Source organism: Octopus sinensis, unplaced genomic scaffold, assembly GCF_006345805.1.
Source record: "Octopus sinensis unplaced genomic scaffold, ASM634580v1 Contig12988, whole genome shotgun sequence".
NCBI lineage: Eukaryota > Metazoa > Mollusca > Cephalopoda > Octopoda > Octopodidae > Octopus > Octopus sinensis.
In genome coordinates, this window is record NW_021832831.1 from 14,775 (window position 1) to 38,765 (window position 23,991).

The 23,991-nt window shown below is 37.3% G+C and overlaps 2 long non-coding RNA genes across 2 annotated transcripts; both read left to right on the top strand.

Moving 5' to 3' along the window:
- LOC118761395 lies at positions 1-23,991 on the top strand. Its single transcript, XR_004997345.1, has 4 exons — positions 1-13; positions 17,040-17,159; positions 18,356-18,358; positions 23,981-23,991. It is a non-coding gene; the product is annotated as an uncharacterized LOC118761395 (long non-coding RNA).
- On the top strand, positions 5,463-16,976 carry LOC118761394. Its single transcript, XR_004997344.1, has 2 exons — positions 5,463-5,530; positions 16,889-16,976. It is a non-coding gene; the product is annotated as an uncharacterized LOC118761394 (long non-coding RNA).

A 23,991-nucleotide genomic window follows, 5' to 3' on the forward strand; every position in this document is an offset into this window, starting at 1 on the left:
TCAAAATGGAAAGGTTTTGCAGAGAAACCAGGACAAAAAATTAGGAAAAGCATTGGAAAAGTGAAGAAAGAGTGTAAAAGTTTTATGAAAGATGTCTCCCATACCTAACCTATGGAAAGAGAACTTTAAACCAGCAGAAGACTGTTGTGGGTAGATATTTTGGCCAATTGTTCAACAGTCTACAGTTAAAATCAAAGGATTGAAAACCAAGTAGTAAACATTGGTCAGTTATTTGATGTGGCTGTTATTGCAAAGTCTTTGAGCTTCTAAAGCAGAAGTTTGGGCAACACAAAACTTTATGCATGTAAAATAGTGGCCAAATTATTTGCTCATTGCTAAGAGAAAATCTTAGTGCTGTAGTATTCATTCACTATCTACATAGTACTTTTGCACCAGTGCATATGTGGTCAGAAAAGAGGTGCAAGTTAAAAGTCAGTGGTTTTCTAATTACTAAAATAAACACTCACCTAAGCTGCTCAGATATTTTTGATAAAATTTAAAATATCAAATTTCTCATGAAAATATTTCCGAAAGAACAGTTGGCAGTTGAATAAGATGTTACTTGTCAATAGAGACAGATAATTGTATACACTGATTCTATCAGGTACGGAACTAGCAGCTTTGTACATCTGATTCCTGTCCCTTTGTCTCATACCCAGCTGTTCAACCTTCTAAGTGAGAAAGATCAATCTTACCAGTTCACATGTATCACTTGCGTACTTGCTAGGAATTGCCTTCATATAAGAACAAAATAGGCAGTTATGTTAATACAGTTGCAGTGAAAAGTCCTCCCGATGGCCCACTCTTCTTTAACACCCATCCCATATGCTGTAACTCTTCATCATTCATGGTATTTCCACTGTCCCAAGTTTCAGTTCCTATAATCCTGGTTTCAATCTAAAAAATATAGTGAGTCTACACTCACACACACTTGCACACACAAACATATATAGTTTAAAGAAAATAAACGTTAAAAAGGTCAACGCCAGAAGAAAGAAAGTTTGATAACTATGTTATTGGTTTAATGCTTGTATATATATATATCATATATATATGTATGTTGTTAATGTACGCAGTATATAGTTTTATATACTGAAGATATTATCTTGTCAAGTTTTAAAGTATGCCTATGTTTGGTGAAAAAAATGGAAAAAGAAGGCAAAAAAGAATTAGTTACATCCCCTTTTAACTGTAGAATCATAAGGCTAGATGGGCAGAATCAATGGAAGGGGTCTAAAGTGTGCAAAACAGCTTCTCAGTCTGGTGAGGTTGGTATTCTCCAGTTTGCCAAAAGAAACTTTGCCATATGTTTACATTTGCTGAAATTTCTGATCTGGAATTCAACAGTGTGGTGGAAGTTTTAGATCTAAAAAGGATGTGTAAAACTGCATAACTTGCATTTGTTTTATCCATTACATATGACATGGATTTTTCTATAGTTTTCCACTTGATTGTATGTGGTGTGGAGTATGTCTTAAAACCCGTATATGGCCAGCTGACTGAGCAGCTTTAGTTTTGTCTATGTGCCGGAAAAACATAGGTGTTCAGTGTGGCATTTTTTTAAGTTGCCTTTATACAACCTGATGTAATTCTTCTTTTTAGTTATGTTATCATATAGTGTAACTATAATTTCTGCTTCATATAAGATGAAGTTTATTGTGCACCCCTAGTTGAGTGGACAATGAATGGACAAGCTTCAGAGTCTCAGCAGTTATAACTGGAAGTGGCTCTTGGTGGTGTTATGGATGATGCTGCTCTTTATATTGGGGGCAGCAGCTTTATGATAATTATTTATCTGTTAAAGATCTTTCTGTACTTGTGATTTTCTGGGAAACGCTTATCTAAGAGAGAGAGAGAGATTTTTAAACTAAATTAGCTTTAACATTTTGGGAGAGTGAGGGCAAACTAAATGAATTTCCTATTCTAAGGTGCATTTTTATTATTCGTATTATTACTAGAAATGTTGCAATATAAATTATCTTTGAAGCTACTATTACCTAGGACATTTTCATAGTAAGAGGCTTATCAAAATCTCTTTAGAGGAGAGAGGTTGAATATCCTGCTATTAATGTTTAGCTATCAGTTTCTAAACCTGGTAGCGAAACTGTTTGTGAGTGCAGTTAAATTTCTTGTTGCGCTTATGGTATGGTTTATTAGAGTGAAAGTTTAGATCTAGGGAAACATCTTAAAATTGACTTTTAACAAATCAGTCATGACTGTGATTTTGAGGCTTAATTGACTAAGGTAGTGAGTATGATCATTGCGGCCATGAGAAATTCCCAATCCATTGTTTAGGTGTAGACCAACATTGTGGGATGGGAACATTGAACAATTCATTTGTATCAGATTTTTTAATCCATGGCTATCACTTACTTATCTACTTGCCCTCTTATCCCAGTCACACTCTTACTATCCTCTCTCACTCATGCTATTTCCTCCAACACTGTTCTATCTAACTATTCAGCTGGCAGAGTCTCTTTCACCTTACAGTGTAGAAGGCAATCACTACTAAAATTCCACTCATATCATTCTATAAAGTGGTTGATGAACTGTCTAGGATTAGTTGATAACTTATATTACCTAATTAATGAAAAGGGCAGGGGATCAGAGAGCATAGTAGTGAAAGTAAGAACTGATTGGAAGAAGTTCAGGAAGTTATTACCTCTACTGGCAACAAAGGGTTTTTTCTCAGAGTGTAAGATGGATTACATGATGATTGTATATGAAGTGTGATGCTGTTTAAAAGTGAGACATGGGCCTCTTTGAGTGCAGATTTATGAAGAGTAGAATTAAATGACCGAACATAGTCTGTTGGATGTGTAATAGTATACTATACTCGTGTAAGTATAGCATATACTATACTAGTGTAAATATGTATCATATATTATGGTTGCAAAATGAAATACTCTGACCTTGATACCAATTTATATGCATGTACTGTTTGCCAGAATGTGTTTATATGTAAATTAATCTATCCAGTTGTGTCACACTGTTCAACTTATTGGGTATTTAAGCAATGTGTCCATGGACTGTTGTTGGTTGGATGTGGAGTTAATGAAAGAGCTATAACTCTTGAAATATGTAAATACACCCATTACCTGCTTTTTCTCTCTTCAAATGCATTGTTTACATAGACATATTCATTCGCAAATATTGTAACTGGCAGTGCTGACTCTGGAAAGCTATCACTATAAAGCACCTTAGGAGGGAAACAAGTACAGTTTGACAATACAAGAATACAGTTTGCTTGATCATTTTTCGTCAAAATCATATTTCATTTGAAAGTTTTCTATGTGAACTTTCTTCTCATATAATTTGAATCAAAATCAGACTCATGGCATATTATGCCATGTTCCTTCAATCACCCTGGTATTTCTACTCATTCACAAAGTTTGTCCAATTTTTTTTTTTTTTGACTACTGAAAGGTAACTCTCATCTTTGTTCAGTGTGCTGGAGCACTTAACTTGATTCTTTTAGAGATAACACTGTCATGAAAAGGACTTTTACTGCTTTATTTTGATATAAAAATCAATGAAAGTAGGTTAAATAATCCCTATGACATAGAAAGGTCAAAATTTTATCATCAACTTTCACTTAGAAAATAATACATTTTCTTCAAGATTTTTATGTCATAAGAAAGAAAATTACTTGCCAGTTAGATTGATCATTGCTGAATCTGTCCACAGTATGGTGAAAAAGTGCAAAGTCAATAAAGAGAGTGGTACACTGACACTACTAGTCAAAGTGACATATTCCTCTGTGGTAATAGAACACAAATCTGAGGTTTCAGAATCCAAGGCTCTGTTTTGAGCCAGAGTTTCAAGAAATGAACTAAGTAAACATATTTCTATAGAAAAATGCACTAAATTGAGCTGCATCGGACTTCTAGAACCCATAATTAGCATAGAATGATTGTATTGTGAATCTTTATTCCCTCTTGTGTAACAAAGTGTGGAGATTGATGTCTGAATTATACCTTGTGGATATTCTTGTACATGTAAATTTCATTGTCCTTTGAGAAATATTGGTAAATTTTGCAAACACAATTATATTGTACAATGAATATTATTTTGTAGACTATTTAGGTTCAATATGAAGCATTTTCTTTCCCAATTTTGAATATAGTTGGATAATTGTAGTAGTGTTTACATATTCATTTTAGGTTTTTGTCTCTCTCTCCTACTAACAAGTTTGCTATGGTACATATGTTTTTAATATCTTTAATTCAAGCTTTTAATGCCAAAGCAAGGAATTAGATTTCACATTTTGTTTGTCTTTTAATCTGGGTCTACATGCAATTTTGAGAAAGGTGTCAGGTCATCATGTCATGTGCTAGAAGCAACAGCTAAATCTTCTGTAAATCACACACTTTTTCATTTGAAAATGTTTTCAAAGATCATTTCATAATTAAAACGTTTCTCTTGTTTTTTTAAGTGCATTGTACAAAAAAAAAAGAGGCCAAAATCAGTCCAGAGGGGAGGGAAGGAGGCTGGAAAAAATCATAGATTTTCAAGAAATTTTTCTATAATATACCTTGCCCTGTCATTTCCAGGCGGTGGTGAAAAGAAAATTGGAAAAATCCCCATAAAAATTCAGCTTAAATGGACATCCTGATCCCAAACTCTGCTGCTTATAGCCATTTTTAATAGTCCATTAAAATTGTATTGAAATGGTGTTATGATCCCAAATCTCAGGATTTATTTAGCTTGTATCTATTACAAATATGCCAAAACTCAAGTCCTTGTGACTTGTACTTTTGAATTTAGCTAAGTCTGAAAACACTGAAATTGACTGTTACATGTAACAAAATAGGTTTTACATAAATATTTTAAAAATTGCTCCCAAACAAAGTTTTATTTCAAAAACCTTAAAAAAAAAAAAAGAAAGAAAAAGAAAGGCACCTATTTGTGTAATACAAAGTTGGTTATCACCTCAGTTTCAAAGATATATTACAAAATGGTCAATTATTCATGTAGGCTAATTAGGCAAGATTTTAACAAATTTACTGGCCACCCAGTCGTCATGTCTCATAAAATATTCATTCAAATTTCACAAATGAGGTATCAAAATGTTTGTTTTTGGATGCTCTCCAAGAAAATGTACAGTAGAATTACATTTAAAAGTTTCAAAAATTCATAGTGACCCCTATAGAAAATCATATTTTACTTGGATGTTCTGAGGTATTTGAAAGAGAGAGTGTAATGGAAGATGCTAAAAATATGACTAAACAAAACACTGATGTTCTTTTGTTTTTTCTTTGTATTTTTCAGATTAACTGTGTCTAGTATTTTTATTACTTATCCTCTATACTGCTCTTCATAATTTCACCATGATTCTACTTGCTCATGGGTTCCTGATTTTGCAAAGACAAGTTCCTATGATTTATGTTAAATTATTTTTACACTATTATTTTGCATCATGGACTATTTGTAGAAATTGTTCCTATCAGTATTTATCATTTTTCTTTGTAGATAATGGAATTTAACCCGTTATATTTGAAATACTTGTTCCTTGCACAATGCTTCTGTGGTAAGTAACAATATGTTTCTTATATAAACATTTTTATTCAGAATTTTTAATTGTCATAGAATTTGGCTGCTATTTCTAGCAGATTGATTTGAACCTGACTAGCCTACATCTATTTCATATCTACTATATATTGGCACAGTTATAGCTGTGTGATTTAATAGTTAAGTGCAGACATGGCTAAGAAGTTCGTGTTCCAAACATTGTAGCTTTGGGTTCAGTTTCACTGCATGACACCTTAAGCAAGTATGTTATACTATAGCTCCAGATCAACCAAAGCATTCTGAGTAGATGTGGCAGATATAACTGAAAGGCCATCATATATATATATATATATCTTAATAAAAAGGCAGATTTTCTCTGCTTGTTACCATGTTCGTATTTAATACAATTCTACAATATAGAATTTCTTCAATTGGAATTTACCTATGATTTTTCGAACTAGATTTGATTGGGTCATGGCGTATAAAGTTTTTTCAATTTGACCCCCAATTAAGCAAAATTCGAGAAAAGTAAATATTTTACGATTTGCCTCTCTAATTTCAACTGCTACACGCCTGCTATTACCACACTTTCTCCTACTTTCTCTTTGCAAGTGTACCTTAAACAGTACTCAAAAAATACAGAGCAAACAGAAACAAATAAATACATAACGATTTACTCCTCACACAATTCTTCAATTGGAATTTACCTATGATTTTTCGAAGTACATTCCATTCGGACATGGCATATAAATTTCTTTCAATTTGACCCCCAATTAAGCAAAAATTTGAGAAAACTCAATATTTTACGATTTCCCTCTCTCACTTCAAAGGCTTTACTCCGCCTATTACCACACTTTCTCCTACTTTCTCTTTACACACATAGACACGCAAACATATACATATATGACAGTGACAAACACAAACGTTTCAAACAACTACATACAAATACTCAAACACACACACACACACGTGTGTGTTTGTTATTAGTAAAAAAGGCACCAAACACAATTCACTTTCTCATTCGAACACATTTGCAAACACACAGCAACAATTCACTGACATATGGTGAGTAGATGCTAGCCGCTCACATTAATGAGTTACACTATTACACCAATTGTACTGGGACTGTTGTCTACTTCCCGTTAGTTTTTAGTGTCGAGAAAACAAAACTTTCTCGAGAAAGAACAAAAAAAACACTCCTAGATTTCACAAAGGACTTTAAGAAACGATAGGAAGTAAGTTCAGTTGAAGAAAAGAGACGGATTTAAGGAAATCAGACGGTCGAATTAGAATGATAACTCAACAGAAAAGGTAAATTGGTTTTTATTTACTTTCTGTCGCTAAGTTTTCGTAGTATTAATTTGTGAGCGTACTTCAGTTGTCAATTGTTGAAAGAAAATTGTAAGCTAAGAAGGTGTGTGTGTGTGCGTGTGTGTGTGAGTGTGTGTAGGAAGTGAAGGATAAAAATATGGCAAGAAGTGGACAGATGTACATATATATATACATACATCCATACATACATGTGTGTGTGTGTGTGTTTGTATGTATGTGTATTAATGTGTGTGTGTTATCTCTCTCTATATAAAGCTGAAGTTGTCTGTGTGCGCCAGGTTTGGTAGCCTTCAACTAACACTATCTCCTCCGAGACCCTGCGGCGCAAGTTGACCAAAATTGAGAGTATGATAGAAGGGTTGCTCTTCCTTCCGTAGAAGATAAAATTCAAATCGGACCATGTTAACACCAAAAATTATTTACATCAAAAAGGTGCATTTTTCACTGCTGTGTCGCCACTTTTCGGTGTATTTCAACCACAAAAATGTTCACTTGAAGGGAATAACAAGCTACATAATGCAAAATTTTTACTTTTCAAAAATTCCAATTCCAGCGGGTCGAAACAAACCTGAGCAACGCCAGGTGATACTGCTAGTATATATATATAAATCCCTTCAGGTAGATGGCTCTGCTCGATCTGTAGGAAAGGCATAGGTAGAGACTTTATAAGATGTACCCAGTATAAGCTATGGACACATAAGTGGTTCAGCAATATCAAAGGAAGGCCAACTGGGAAGATAGTTTTTGTATTTGGCAGATGCTCAAGAGCAATAAACACTGAAAATATGCAGAGAACAATTTCCGCAACATTCCAGGGAGAAAAACTAGTAGTTGATAGCTTCCATTACCTAGGTGACCAAGTCAGTAGCGGGGGAAGGTGCGCTGAAAGTGTAGCTGCTAGAATAAGAATAGCCTGGGCAAAGTTCAGAGAGCTCTTACCTCTGCTGGTAACAAAGCGCCTCTCGCTCAGAGTAAAAGGTAGGCTGTATGACACATGTGTACGAACAGCCATGCCATACGGCAGTGAAACATGGGCCATGACTGCTGATGACATGCATAAGCTGGCAAGGAATGAAGCCAGTATGCTCCAATTGATGTGTAATGTCAGAGTGTAAGTACCTTGAGAGAAAAGTTGGGCCTAAGAAGCATCAGATGTGGTGTGCAAGAGAGATGACTGCGCTGGTATGGTCATGTGGTGAGAAAGGATGAGGATAGCTGGTATGGTCATGCGTTGCGTATGGATAAGGACAGCTGTGTGAAGAAGTGTCATACCCTAACAGTGGAGGGAACTTGTGGAAGAGGTAGACCCAGGAAGACCTGGGATGGGGTGGTGAAGCACGACCTTTGAACATTAGGTTTCACTGAGGCAATGACTAGTGACCGAGACCTTTGGAAATATGCTGTGCATGAGAAGACTCGGCAAGCCAAGTGAGACCATAACCGTGGCCTATGCCAGGGATATAACCAGCCCACTTATGAGTACCTTTCCTTCACTGGACACTAAACTATGCTTGCAAAGACCTGTTGAGGTAAATGAAATTGAAATGAAATTGGATGACTGGCATCAGTGCTAGTGGGGCGCTAAGAGCACCATCTGAGCATGATTGTTGCCAGAGCAGCTGACTAGCTTCTGTGCCGGTGGCACGTAAAAAGCACCATTTGAGCGTAATCATTAGCAGTGTCGCCTTACTGGCACTTGTGCCAGTGACATGTAGAAAAACATTCGAGCGTGGTTGTTGCCAGTGCCGCCGGACTGGCTCCCATGCAGGTTGCACGTAAAAAACATCATTTGAGCATGGCCATTGCTAGTACCGCCTGAAAGGCCCTCATGTCAGTGGCACGTAAAAGCATCCACTACACTCTCAGAGTGGTTAGTGTTAGGAAGGGCATCCAGCTGTAGAAACTCTGAAATCAGAAATACTAAATTTCTAAATCTCTCGTAGAGACGTGTACAGTGGTGGGGCGATAGAATGGTTGTATACTGTCAATCTAACATGAACGTGACAGTAGGAGGGGGGGATTTTGATAACCAGTGAATAGACTTCACTGAAATTAGAAATATACATTACGAGTCGAGGCAGATATCAATAGCTGACCGGTGTCTGCTAGTCTAGGCCGACAAAGGACAATGATCCTGAAACACGCGTGTCTCTAGATGCAGCCCTGGCGGCTGGGGGTATTTGTCTCCCCTTCGTAAATGTATATAAGGACACAGGAAAAATGTGTCAAAGCCATCAGGAGGCGTCGATGCTTCCTAGGGCTAAACAGCGGTGGTGTACCCTCCCCTACTGTCACGTTCATGTTAGATTGACAGTATACAACCATTCTATATATTTATATATATATTTATATATATATATATACATATATATATATATATTATATATATATATATTATATATATATATATATATATATAAACGGCAGTTTGTCTGTCTGTGTGTCTGTCAGGTTGTACCCTCACCCTGACCACGGCTTTCAACCGATTCTGATGAAACTTGACACACACATAGCCCAATGTCATAATTCAAAACTAACCAGCGAAAATTTTGAAAAGTTCCCCCAGTTCTGAAAAAAATCGATAAATTCAACATGGGGTTGAGAATCAGAAACACAAACCACAGACTGTCTAGGGGACGCAACTCGACCATTTTAACTCTCAACTCCATCAATATCCAGCTACTTGAAGCTATTCCTGGTGATGTCCACTTCTACAAATCTATTGATAGGACAGCAGACCCCACCGAGCTTGCCGATTATCCTGTTGAATTCTGAATTCACTTGAACCGCCAGGCCTGCCGCCACACATCCTGAAGTTAAAAGTCAGTGCGCCCATTATGCTCATCAGGAATTTGGTTCCACCTAAACAGTACAACGGCACACGTCTGGTTGTGAAACATTTGCCACCACATTTAATAACGGCCACAATACTTACCGGTTGTGGGAAGGGAGAGAACGTCTTCATTCCACGCATGCACCTTCAACCGTCGGGCGCTGACCTACCAATCGACTTCAGGCGTTCTCAGTTTCCTGTTAAACTCTGCTTCGCAATGTCCATCAATAAATCCCAAGGCCAAACGCTACAAGTTGCTGGGTTACAGTTGGGCGAACAGTGCTTCGCCCACGTTCAAATCTACGTGGGCTGTTCACGCGTTGGGAGGCGCAATGATGTTTTCATGTTTTCGCCCAAAGGGACAGCTAGGAACATTGTATACACAGAAGTATTCGAGTGAAGAGAAGACATTGCAACCTACACATGCACCTTCCTTCCCTAGAGGGAAAGGACTAGATTGGGATTAGTCGTTGCCTACTAGGGGCTCTTACATACCCGGGCAACGCCGGGCTATGCTGCTAGTATATGTATTCTGACCAATCAGTGTGTAGCATCACTCAATTACTTAAGCTGATTGGTTGGTTTAGGTGTCACGCTTTGTTGAACATGTCAAGAGTCCTGTATCTTAACCTGGCCCAGGTAGCAATTGTTGGGCTATTTTTAGAAATGTTGTAAATAGCCTTTGTCAGGGATTTTTATATTTCAATTGTCATCATCATCATTGTCAAGACCTTAATTATTGTTGCTTGTGGTGATGGTGGTGGCAATAGAACTTTTAACCCTAAATAAGATAATTTTCCTGCTATCTTCATCTGGATCACCTTTAGTATTGTTGTTGTTGTTAGTGGTCATGGTCGTAGCAGTAGAAGTAGTACCTCTAAGTATTATCATTATTATTGCTTATTTAGCTTGGGTTCAAATTTATCAATAAAATTCTTTTCTGTCGGAAAATATATATAATATTTCCATTCTACAATTTACACAGCCCAAGTGAAATCGAGAGGAAAATCAGAGAAAAGAAAGACTCAAGAGATTAAGACTGTATTCCTTAGAGCGTAGGCAAGAAAGATATGCCATAATATACATCTGGAAGATCCTGGAAGGACTTGTCCCAAACTTTGGCATTGAGAGTTACACAAATACTAGAACTGGGTGTCACTGCATAGTGCCAAGGACTCCAAATTTGCCATCAAGATGTAGGACAAGATACTGTGATAGCCTGGGCTTTAGGGGTCCACAGCTCTTCAATAGCCTCCCGAAGGACCTGAGAGACCTCCATGGAGTGGATGCAGATGTCTTTAAAATAAAACTGGACCTCTTCCTGTCAGGTGTCCCAGATGAACCAACTTCACAGCAGGAAGTGCAGATGAGGGCAGCAGCATCAAACTCTCATGCACCAAATGGCAATTGCTAAAAAGCATTCGTGAAGTAAAATTATGTAGCAACACTGAATGGCAGTGCCCCAGCATGGCCACAGCTCGTGAGCTGAAACTAGATTTTATGAAAAATATATGTATGTATATATATGTGTGTGTGTGAGTGTGCAGTGTGTGTATGTGTGTGTGTTAAAATGAGGTAGATTTCGTGAAGCACTTTGAGGTATGATTTAAAGAATGTGGTTGTGTAAAGCCAGAACAATGCCAGAAGGTACAAATTAAACTACAAATGGAAAAGGAAAAAGATCAAAGTTGCAGTTTTACCTTTTATTTCTATATTTTAGCACGAAGACCCATTCTTCAAGAAATTCAGAAAAGTGGTGGTTGGAAAAAGTGTTGCTTAGAAGTAGTGTGTGTGTGTGGTGGGGCAGTGAAGGTGGGAAGAAGTGACATGTGCAGGTTGTTGTGCTATAACAACTAGTCTGCTTCGTGTAGTTTCTTCCTGTCATTAATGGCTGGTTTCAATTTATTTATAAGGAGGGCTTCCATAATTTTGAGATTACCCCTGTGTGTTAGGTTGCCTTGATGGAAACTTTGAAATTCTGGGTTTAGCACTTCTTGTGGTGTTTCTTTATCAAAGTGTCTATCTGCATATGCTTGTTTATTTGAATGTGTAGTTTCCTAGTAGTGCTCTCTATGTAGGGTGCCCCACATTTATTGCAGATGACCTCATATACTACATGTTTTGATGTCATTGATGGGGCAGTTGGTGAGTGTGCACCCCACAGTGCTCTCTTTGGTATTTTTCCTTGATAGAGCTTTCTTCAGGGATAGACCGGTGTGTACCAGCTGTATGTAAGTCTCTCCCTGCGGATGGCATGTTGGATAGCTGCTGATGTTCTGTCTTCAAAGTAGGGCAGTCTAAGGAAGCACGTTCTGATCTGATGTTTTGGGCTCTGTGTGTAGTTTACCCACTTTCATGATTCACAGAGGCAGTCTTTTAGCTGTTGATGGTGGATAGCCATTGCATGCTAAGTTCTTGAGGAACCGCTTCATGCTGATGGCTTTGTCACTTACTTCACTGCATCTGTCCCTTATGCATGTTATTTCATTTTGTATGTGTGCAGTTTTGGCTCTGGTGGATTGGGCCGAATCATAATGCATGAATAGATTCCTAGTCATGCTCCTTTTGTAAAGATTCATGTGGATGTAACCATCCTCTGTGATCTTGATTTGAAATCCAACAGAGAGAGGGTTCCAGACTTGTCTGGGTGTTCATTTTCAAATTTATGTGACTGTCAATGTAGTTGAATTTTTTATGTATGCAATATACTCCTTCCTGTGAAGGGGTGAACATCTCACATTATTCCATCTTTACTCAACTACATTCTTTAAATACATATGGATATATATATATATACTAGCTGACATTCCCGGGAAAGTGGGGCTTGTCCCTTTGTTCCATTCTCATAATTGTTTCGCTAATCCAATAACAGCAATACAAAGTATCAGTCTTACACAGCATCTTGTTTTTAGGAATTCCCAATAAGTTATGAATTCCCAAATTGTGAAGTCAGTTATGTAATAACATGAAATTAATTACCTGATAGTAAGAATTCAAGTAAAGTATCCCTGAAAATGGCTTTAATACATTCCTAAATTATATAGAACATAGGAGAAAATATTAATAAGGTATGTATACTAAAATCATGAAGCATGTTACATAAGAACAGGCTAATCATATATGAGATGATAACAATTCAAAATTAAGCAACTCTGCAAATGGCTTTTGTATGTTCCCAGAGAATATTACCCTCAGGGGCACTAGTGTTGGTATATTCGTGAATAATTCACTAATTGAATTAAGTAGATCTATTGTATAGGAAAATACTATTTACTTGTTATAGGGTTGTACTAGATAAATTGCGAAAATAACTCTGTCGGTTCTAATACTAAGAAATAAGCATACTCAATTTCCTTTTTGCTAAATAATTTAGGAAATGAAAGGGTTATTTCTCTTGGCTATAAATAAGGATCCCTTCCAGGGGCAAATGGGTTATTTTCCCTTGGTTTTGAAAACACAATATATTACATATATATGAGGATCACTTCCCTGGTCCCTATTAGCGATTTCGCAATAATCTGAGTGTGCCATGAGGTTTTCAGACATGTGTTTTACTCTCATGTCAAGTTTCATCAAAATTGATAAAACAATGCTGGAGTAGTTAGCTAACAACTCAACAAACACACCCACAGACAGAATTTCCCACATATGTAGTACTAGCTGAAGTACTCAGTAATTCCTTGGAAATCGGGGATTATCCCTTGGTTCCATTCTCATAATTGTTTCGCTAATTCAATAACAATAATATAAAGTATGTAGCCGTTAAAATGTTTTTTGTGCATTTATTGAGAATACCAAACTGTCTTACACTGGATTCTGTTTTTAGGAATACCAAATTGTGAAGTCAGTTATGTAATAACATGAAATTAATTACTTGATAGTAAAAATTCAAATAAAGTAGCCCCCAAATGGCTTTAATACGTTCCCAGAGTATATAGAACTTAAGAGGAAACACTAATAAGGTATGTATACTAAAATCATGAAGCATGTTATGTAAGGACAGGCTAATCAGATAGGAGATAATAACAATTCAAAGTAAATAACTCTGAAATAAGCTTTTGTGCATCTGCAGAGAATATTACCCTTAGCGGCGCTAGTGTTTACTTCGCAAGTTGTGAAATTTGTGTTTTTGTGATCATGTTTGTGCTATAGTTTGCAATTTTGTCATAAACTGAAAGTTGGAACCAAGGGCCAATCTGAAATTTTGCATTAAACTTGGGAAGTCTGCTACAGAGACATTGATCATGCTTTGGCAATCTTACGGCGATGAGGCAATAAGTCGTATGCAAAGTTTCAAGTAGTGTGGGTGCTTCAAAAGTGGAAGAACATCCTAGGAGATAGGGAGCAATCTGGGTGACCTACCATGAATGTCAGCCTGTAAATTCATCAGTTTGTGCATGAGGATCATCTGAAGAGAACAACATTGCTGATGCTGGTTTGTCATATTGGTTCATCGAGGCAATCCTAACATCTGAATTGAACATGTAGTGTGTCTTTGCCAAGTTTGTTCCCTGCCTGCTGACTACTGAACAGAAAGAACATCATGTCAAAGTCTGTCAAGATCTCCATTGGCATGCCACTGATGACTCATCCTTTACATCAAGGATCATCACCGGTGATAAGAGTTGGGTCTATGGGTACAACCCTGAGATGAACCAACCATTATCCCAATGGAAGAGGCCTTCATCACCATGACCAAAGAAGGCATGACAGAGCTACAGCTCAATCAAGAGCATGCTCATTGTTTTTTCAACATAACCAGTATTGTGCATAAAGAATTCATCCCCCAAGGCCAGACAGTCAATGTAGAATTTTACTGCGATGTTGTGAAGCATTTGAGGGAGGACATTCGCCGAAAGCAACCAGATCTTTTGAGCACACAGAAGTTGATTCTTCATGATGACAATGCTCCTTATCTGAGTTCCTTGCCAAAAACAACATGGTATCACTCTCACACTTGCCCTATTTGCCAGGTTTAGCATTTACAGACTGCCATCTCTTTGCCAAGGTAAAAATTCAGCTCAAAGGTTGCCATTTTAACACTATTGTCATGATCAAGAGTGAATCACAGAAAGTCCTCGACTCGCTTACAGAAAATGACTTCCAGGCCAAATTCCAATAGTGGCAGGAATGCTGGGATCAGTGTATTGCTGTGCAAGATGACTTTTTCAAAAGAGATGCTGTTAAAACTTAAGTAAACAAGTTATTTTTTTATTAAAGACTAGCAGTGTAGCCCGGCTTTGCCCGGGATTAAGTTAGGATTATTAAGCTAATCAAGTTCTTTATTTCAAACCAAACTAAGTAACATCGATGTCATATTTGAGCGAAATCTGTTGAAATTGATAAACTTTTGGTTGAAAATGAGTTGCAGATGACTTGATTGGGAAATCCCATAAGGAATCGGTTTATTGATTTTTTTTCAACTCATCGATTTTTTTCATTTTCGGTTTTGGAGAACTTAGAGCATTCAAAGATCCCATGACTCCTAAGTAATGCTGGCATCAAGTTTGAACAAAATACATAAAATTGGTAAAAGTTATGGTTGAAAATGGGGTGTAGCCATTTTATTGGGAAATCCTATAAGGAATCGGTTTATCGATTTTTTTTTGATTTATTTTATCCTGATTAAATGGAAAACCCCATAAGGAATCAGTTAATTGGTTTTTCATCCCAAATAGGACTTAACCGAACACAATATTGTTGATTCAAAAAATAAATATTTATACTTTAAAGTTGGTTTTCACACCCAACTCAGTTCTGCAGAATCGGTGTCGTGATGGGAGCGCATGGATTGATCAGGCTGCACATGCACATGTGATCAGGTTGCACATGCCAGCCCTTTGAAAACACCACCCCCATCATCTAACCCCCCTTTGCCCATGGGTTGGAAGCCTTCCAGCAAGGAAAATAGAATGCCCAAAAGAGCTCCCGCTCCTCTGTTTCAGAAGTGATTACATTCAGATCACAACTAAGTCTTAAGAATATATATATATATACAACACACACGATCATACACATATTGCATACATGTGTTTTGTTTGGATACATGTTCGTGTGTGTGTGTATGTGTGTGTGGTGTGTGTTGCCGTATATCGACAAAATACTTAACAAAAGTTTTAACAAAAACTTACTCATAGCTAGAAGGGGACTTAACTCCTGTTGTAAACAAAGGTGGATTTCTCCGACTTGAAAATTGCTAAAAGTTTTGGCTGAAAATTCATTTTTACCACTATGCTGGTGCCGCTGGGAAAAATATGTGATGAAAATACAGCTAGGGTCATGACGAATGTCCTAAAATTGGAGCGACATGCATGCTAATTTGAGGACATGCATAAATTACATCCACACACACACACACACACACACATCATACCTTTTATATATACAGATAACTACTCTGGGAACTTTTTAATACCATTCCCTACCTTTTAATATTCTCATTGTCTTTAAGGTGGTGAACTGGCAGACTCATTAGCACACTGAACAAGATGTTTTGTGGCATTTTGTCCAGCATTACATTCTCAGTTCAAATTCCACTGAGGTTGAGACTTTGCCTTTCATCCTTTCCAGGTCAATAAAATAAGTACTAGTTTAGTATGTGATCAACTTATTCCCTCCTAGTTTAGTATGTGATCAACTTATTCCCTCCTCCGAAATTCCTGGCCTTGTACCAAAATTTGAAATCAATATTTTCATCGTCTTCTTCATCATTCTGTCCGCTGTTAATTTTTGCCCAATTAAATATATTAAATAAAATCTTTTAAAGTTTAAAACTAAATGTGAATACAAATACAGAATTCACAGAAAATATAGCAAAATGGCAATCATCTGTGTTATTTAAATAAAGTTCAGGAACCGAATATCTCTTCATATTTGAATGTCTGATTTCACATCCTAAAGTAGGTGTGTGCTTCTGATTGACATGTTTCTTTTACATTTCTCTTGAGCAGATGATATCATTATAATATTTGAGACATTGACAGAAAGTTGATGCCTTAGGCATTACCTATGATACATGGGTGTGATTCCTATTCTCTCTGAAATATTCTCTGTACATCTATTCACATTTAATTTTAAATTATACTTTAAAACAAATTTTTCAATTAATCCTCTTATTTCAAGTTGTTGTCTTGCATTAGAAAAATTACTTCTAGGAATAACAAGGTAGCTATTAAATGATTTATATGTGTTTTATATTTTCATTTCCTTCAGTTTCTCTTGGAATAATTGAGGGTGGCACAAAATTTACCAGGAAGAATCAACCAGTAACTTTTGAATGTCCTGTTGAAAAGCAAAACTTTAAACACTGGCAAATGATGATGGAACAGTCATTAACAGAATTTATAATACTTAAGCATTAAAGCAAATGTGTTTCCTAACAATGTCAGCATCATAAACATCACACTTCTTGAAAATAATGAGCAAGCAATTGTTTGTGAAATCACCACTGATAAGATAAGATTTTATGCAAGACCATTATTCAGTAAGTACAAATATAAATCATTTGTATGTATTTTCCTGTTAATATTAATCTATTATGACCATGAAGAAAGTATATTTCTATAAACACTAACTTTGAGTTTCATTCAATTCACAAAATGTTGTAACAAACTAATACTGCCAATAATACATTGAAAGAATGTTCATTTTAATACATGATGAAGATGATGATGATTTTTCTTCTCTGTATTTTATCCTATATATGTTGTTCTATCAGTATTTACATGTTGAAAAATATATCTTTCCTTGTACTACAAAACATTCAGTGCTACAAAAACAAACTTGTTTGTTTACATATGACAAAATCTGTATTGCATCTAGCGTTTCTGGATGACTTATAAGTTCTAAATTGCAGAAGAATTTGTCAGTAAACCAGTTTAGCTTAATGGTAAAGCACTTGACTGGAAATCAAAGGGATGTGAGCTTGATTCCCATGGCTGGTTGCTGACAGATTTTTCTACTCTGTAAGGCTTTTATTCTATATATGCTGTACAGTCAGTATTTACATGTCGAAAAAAAATATCTTTCTACTTGTACTACAATACATTTCAGCAATTCAAAAACAAACTTGTTATATATTGCTGCCAATAATATTTTAATGTTTATAATTTTCCTCATTATATTATTCCAGTGTTATTGAAATAGCAATATTACAGCTGAGCTGGCCGAATTGTTACTGTGCTGGGAAAAATTCTTAGCAGCATTTCTTTAGATTTTAAGTTCTGAGTTCAAATGCTGCTGGAATCAGTTTTGCCTTTAATTCTTTGGCATCGATAAAATAAGTACCAATTGAACACTAGGGTCGATTTAAGTGACTTTACTCCTTTGAAATTGATGGCCTTGTGCCAAAACTTGAAATCAGTTTTATCACTGAGATTAAATGTTTGATTTCAGAAGAGTGACCTAGTTGATTCATAAATTATCTTGGTTGATGAAATTAACAAAATTATTAATTATTCTAAAAAGCTGAGAAGTCATCATCATCATCTTCGTATCTTAAAATGAACATTCTTTCAATGCATTAACTTTTTTAGTGTGTATACTGGTTGGATTTCTGATTGTCATCAGAAATGTTATTCTTGAATATGCACACACGCACATACACACAAGTATATATTATCATCATCACCATCATCATTGTCATCGTTTAGCATCAATTTTCATGTCGGTATGAGTGAGATGGTTTGACTGGAGCTGGCATGGCCATGAGCTGTACCAGGCTCCATTGACTTCTGTAGGTTGATAAGGTTGAGATGTTGGAGATGGTGAGGGGAAAGAGCCCCTTGCAGACAAACATTACACATCATACTGAACATAGTAACTTCACACCTTTCTAGTCTTTGCATGCCCTCTACATTCAGGGACCATGGCTGACTATCACGTAGCATTCCTGTTTCTGCACAGGCATCACACAACTTTCCTTTCTCTCAGAAAGAGAGACTTTTGGTTGCTACTTGAAGTGAAAGATCTCTGAACTTTCTCCATCTTATTCTAGCAATTTCATTTCCTCCTCCACTGAAAATTAGGTCACCTAGCTAGCAGATATTGCCCAGTACTTTAGAGCACCTTCTTAGGCATTTGTGAAAATCCATTTCCTGTATACTTGTAGATTTTATGACTCCTATGCATTTTCCACATACAGACACTACTTTCTCTGTTAACCTCCCTACTGTTCCACTGCACCTGTTGTGCATCCATTGCTTGCCCTGAATACACTGAAATGAATTTCTGCCTACACCATTCTTACATTCTGAGAAAAACTGTTTACCTGAAGTGAGTAGGGTCCTGTTTGTTTTCTTGTTTACTAAGGCTTTTGTCTTTGCTAAGTTAACTTCAGGGCTCTTTGATTCCAGGCTTTGCTTCACACCTGAAACTTTTTTCTAGTTTTGTTACAGATTCTGCTATGAGAGCAAGGTAATTTACATATAGTAGTTCTCATTGGTTTCCAGGCTTAAATTCCTCTGTTATGACCTGGAGGACAGTTCTGAATAAGAGGTGGCTGAGGACTGAGCCTTTATGTACACCTAACCCTAAAATTTATCTGAATCTATCACTGTTCTCATGACTAACCCTAATATTATTTATAGCAACCCTGTATAATACCTGTAGTGCTTTTCACAAGCCATCTATCCATCTCTAGCTTCCTGAAAGACCAGCATATTACAGAGCAGGGTGCTCTGTTGAATGCTTTCTCCAGGTCAACTAATGCCAAGTACAACAGCTTATTCTTAGCTTAATATTACCCTTGTACTTGCCTGACTTCTCCCATTACTGTGCCAAACTGCATTTCATCTAGCTTAATGTGTTTCTAATTAATTGGGTTATTATTCTCTCCATAACTGTTATCACTTTGTCAAGTAATTCGAGGCCTCTATAATTAATTATGTTAAATGCATTTCATTTACTGTTTTAGTAGCTGATTATATGATCCTGGTATACCAGTCATTGGGGATTATACCTTCCTGAATAACCTAATTAACTAAACAGTGTCCAGACTGTATCCTTCTTTATAGATATTTTAAGCATCTCAACAGTGACTCCTGATGAACCAGGGGTTTTTCCAGTCTCTATATCTTTAATTACATTATTTATCATACTGCTGTCTATATGAATGGTTGGCCTCTCTGTTGGGTTCACATGATGGGGAGACTCCCTTTTTCTATTCATCCGCCACATTTAATAGCCCTTCACAGTAGCTCTTTCACACATTTTTCTTTTCCAAATCACTAAATACTAGCATGCCATTATCTATCTGTACACATTTTATCTCACACAACATCTCAATTCTCTCTGACACACTCTTCTACTATTTTACTTGTTTCAGTCATTTGACTGCGGCCATGATAGAGCAGTGCCTTTAGTCGAGCAAATCGACCCCAGGACGTATTCTTTGTAAGCCTAGTACTTACTCTCTCGGTCTCTTTTGCTGAACTGCAAAGTTACAGGGATGTAAACACGCCACAATTGGTTGTCAAGCGATGTTGGGGGGGGGGGCAAACACAGACACACAAATATTTACACACACCATATATATATATACATATATACGACAGGTTTCTTTCAGTTTCCGTCTACCAAATCCACTCACAACACTTTGGTCAGCCTGATGCTATAGTAGAAGATACTTGCCCAAGGTGCCACACAGTGGCAATAAACCCGGAACCATGTGGTTGGTAAGCAAGCTACTTACCACACAGCCACTCCTGCACCTGTGTAGCAATATGCAAAATCTCAAGTCTCTGGTCTTCATACTGTAAGATATTGGCAAACCTCTTCCTGTCTGCTTCTACCTTAGCAAGATAAATCTGGTACCTTGCTTCCCTTTCAGCTACCTAACATGATTCTTTGCTACCATCCCTTTTCCACACTTTCCAAACCCATTTCTTCTCTTTTATAGCCCTGTCGACCTGATTGTTCCACCACCATATCACCTTTGATCTGGCAAAAGCTTTGCTCCAACCACAAATCATCATCATCATCATTTCACATCTGGGTTGGATATTGACAGGCTGGCTTGACAGAAGATTGCAACAGGTTTCACTAACTGTTTTGGCAGGGGTTTTATGACTGGATGCCCTTGCTAACACCAACCAACTTATAGAGTGAGCTGAATGATTGGAGAAACGAAAGAAAGAGGCACTCAATGCATTTGTGAGCAATACATATGTTAGTATTTAATAACAGTTTGTTTGACTCCAAGCAACTTAAAGTTTGTAGGCTTGTCATATGAATCTAGCTCCTCAGACTTAGGTAATCAAATATATATTTATACATATATATATAGTTGAAAAATTTCATTATAGGTATAAATATACCAAAAACAAGTATAAAAAATGGAGAAAAATGATGTTGAATCAAAATTAGATTTAATACAATATTGGATTCAATACATATGCACATTTTGAAAGACAAAAATATATGTAAGAAAAAATTATAATCATAGTAATTATAATTAAATTTATGCATACTTTTAAATAAAGTAAAATAAAATAAAATAAGGTACAATGAGAGAGAATACAGATGGGGTAATAGGGAAAAATCAGATATTTACAAACAAGTTGTAAAAGGGAAAAATAATAATAGTGAGAGGGAAGAAAAAGAAAGACTTATCAATGTGTATGCAAGTCTATATGTGCAGTAAACTATAACATAAAAATAAAAATCTAATGGATATGTTTAAAGAAATAATAACAGGTTGTGAGACAAAGTATAATATAAACAAACCCACATGTGTCTAGTAGAATATAACGCAACAGGTTCACTAGCAGAAAAAATCCATAGAGAATTATATGTATACATATTAATAATGGAAAACAAAAATATATATATATATTACAAGAGGCTTAAACCTGAGAGACAAGACTATGTTTGAAAATGATACAATATTTAAGTAAAATGGTACATACAAGCAGAGAAAAAAACAAAACAAAAAAAACTTAACTAAGAGAAACAATGATATCAGACAGGACAGGCCAGTGTACTCAGAAGTGTTCTCTTACTCAAAACTAGCCTGAGACAATCAAAAAAGAATAAGCACAAATACAAATATATGAAGGAGAAAATATTAATTTACAAGTTATAGAAAAACGTATACACTTACCACAAGGATATACAATCATACATAGATACACACATACATACAAGGGTGCATGTATAAGGGAAGATACAAATAAAATAATAAAGGAGTACATATTCACATAAGACATATATATCATCATCATCATCATTTAGCGTTCGCTTTCCGTGCTAGCATGGGTTGGACAGTTCAACTGGGGTCTGGGAAGCCAGAAGGCTGCACCAGGCCCAGTCTGATCTGGCAATGTTTCTACGGTTGGATGCCCTTCCTAACGCCAACCACTCCGTGAGTGTAGTTGGTGCTTTTTACGTGCCACCAGCACAGGTGCCAGGCTGGGCTGGCAAATGGCCACAGTCGAATGGTGCTTTTTACGTGCCACCGGCACGGGGGCCAGGCGAGAGAATGCCAACGGCCATGATCCGATGGTGCTTTTTACGTGCCACCAGCACAGGGGCCAGGCCAGGCTGGCAACAGCCATGATCGGATGGTGCTTTTATGTGCCACCGGCACAGAGACCAGCCGGGGCAGTGCTGGCAACGGGCACGTTTTGATGGTTCGCTTACGTGCCCCCGGCACTGGTATCACAGCTACAATTTCCATTGATGTTGATCGATTTCGATTTTGATTCTGATTTCCACTTGCCTCAACAGGTCTTCACAAGTAGAGATTTGTGTCCCAAGAAGGAAAGGCATGCATAAGTGGACTGGCTACATCCCAGATAGAGGCCATGGGTTATGGTCTCACTTGTCCTGCCAGATCTTCTCACGCACAGCATACTTCCATAGGTCTCGGTCTCTAGTCTCTTCGTCGGTGAAACATAAAGTTCGGTGGTCGTGCTTCACCACCTCGTCCCAGGTTATCCTGGGTCTATCTCTTCCACAGGTTCCCTCAACCGCTAGGGTGTGGCACATTTTCACACAACTGTCTTTAGCCATTCTCGTCACATGACCATACCAGCTCAAACGTCTCTCTTGCACACCACAACTGATGCTTCTTAGGTCCAACTTTTCTCTCAAGGTACTTACACTCTGTTGAGTATGAACACTGATATTACACATCCATCGGAGCATACTGGTTTCATTTCTTGTGAGCTTGCGCATATCCTCAGCAGTCACAGCCCATGTTTCACTACCATGTAGCATGGCTGTTCGTACACATGCATCGTACAGTCTGCCTTTTACTCTGAGCGAGAAGCCCTTTGTCACCAACAGGGGTAAAAGCTCTCTGAACTTTGCCCAGGCTATTCTTACTCTAGCAGTTACATTTTTAGCACACCCACCCCCGCTACTGACTTGGTCACCTAGGTAATGGAAGCTATCAACTATTTCTAGTTTTTCTCCCTGGAATGTGGTGGAAGTTGGTCTCTGCACATTTTCAGTGTTTATTGCACTTGAGTATCTGCCACATACAAAAACTATTTTCCTAGTTAGCCTTCCTTTGACATTGCTGCACCTCTTATGTGTCCATAGCTTACACTTGGTACATCTTATAGAGTTTCTACCTACGCCTTTTCTACAGATCGAGGAGGGCCATCTGCCTGAAGGCGTTTGTGATTTGTCTACCTTCCTACTTATTAGGACTTTGGTTTAGCTAGGTTGACTCTAAGGCCCTTTGATTCTAATCCTTGCTTCCACACCTGAAACTTCTCCTCCAGTTCTGATAGTGACTCAGTAATTAGAGCAAGGTCACCAGCATAGAGGAGCTCCCAGGGGCATCCTGTCTTGAATTTCTCCATTATTGCCTGGAGGACTATGATAAATAGGAGGGGGCTGAGGACTGAGCCTTGGTGGACCCCAACCTCTACCCGGAATTCTTCACTGTACTCGTTGCCAACCCTCACCTTACTAGCAGCGTCCCTGTACATGGCTCGCACAGCTCTCACTAACAATTCATCTATCCCTAGTTTCCTCATTGACCACCAGATAAGTGATCGGAGTACCATGTTGAAGGCTTTCTCCATGTCAACAAAAGCCAGGTACAGGGGCTTATCTTTGGCTAGGTATTTCTCCTGCAGCTGTCTTACCAGGAATATAGCATCAGCAGTACTTTTCCCTGGCACGAGCCCAGACTGCATCTCATCTAAACTAACTCTCTCTCTAATTAGTTGGGCTATGACCCTCTCCGTAACCTTCATTACCTGATCCAATAGCTTGATACCCCTGTTGTTATTTGTATATAGGGCGTCACCTTTAACTTTTTAGCAGTTGACTATTATGCTGCTACACCAGTCATTGGGAAT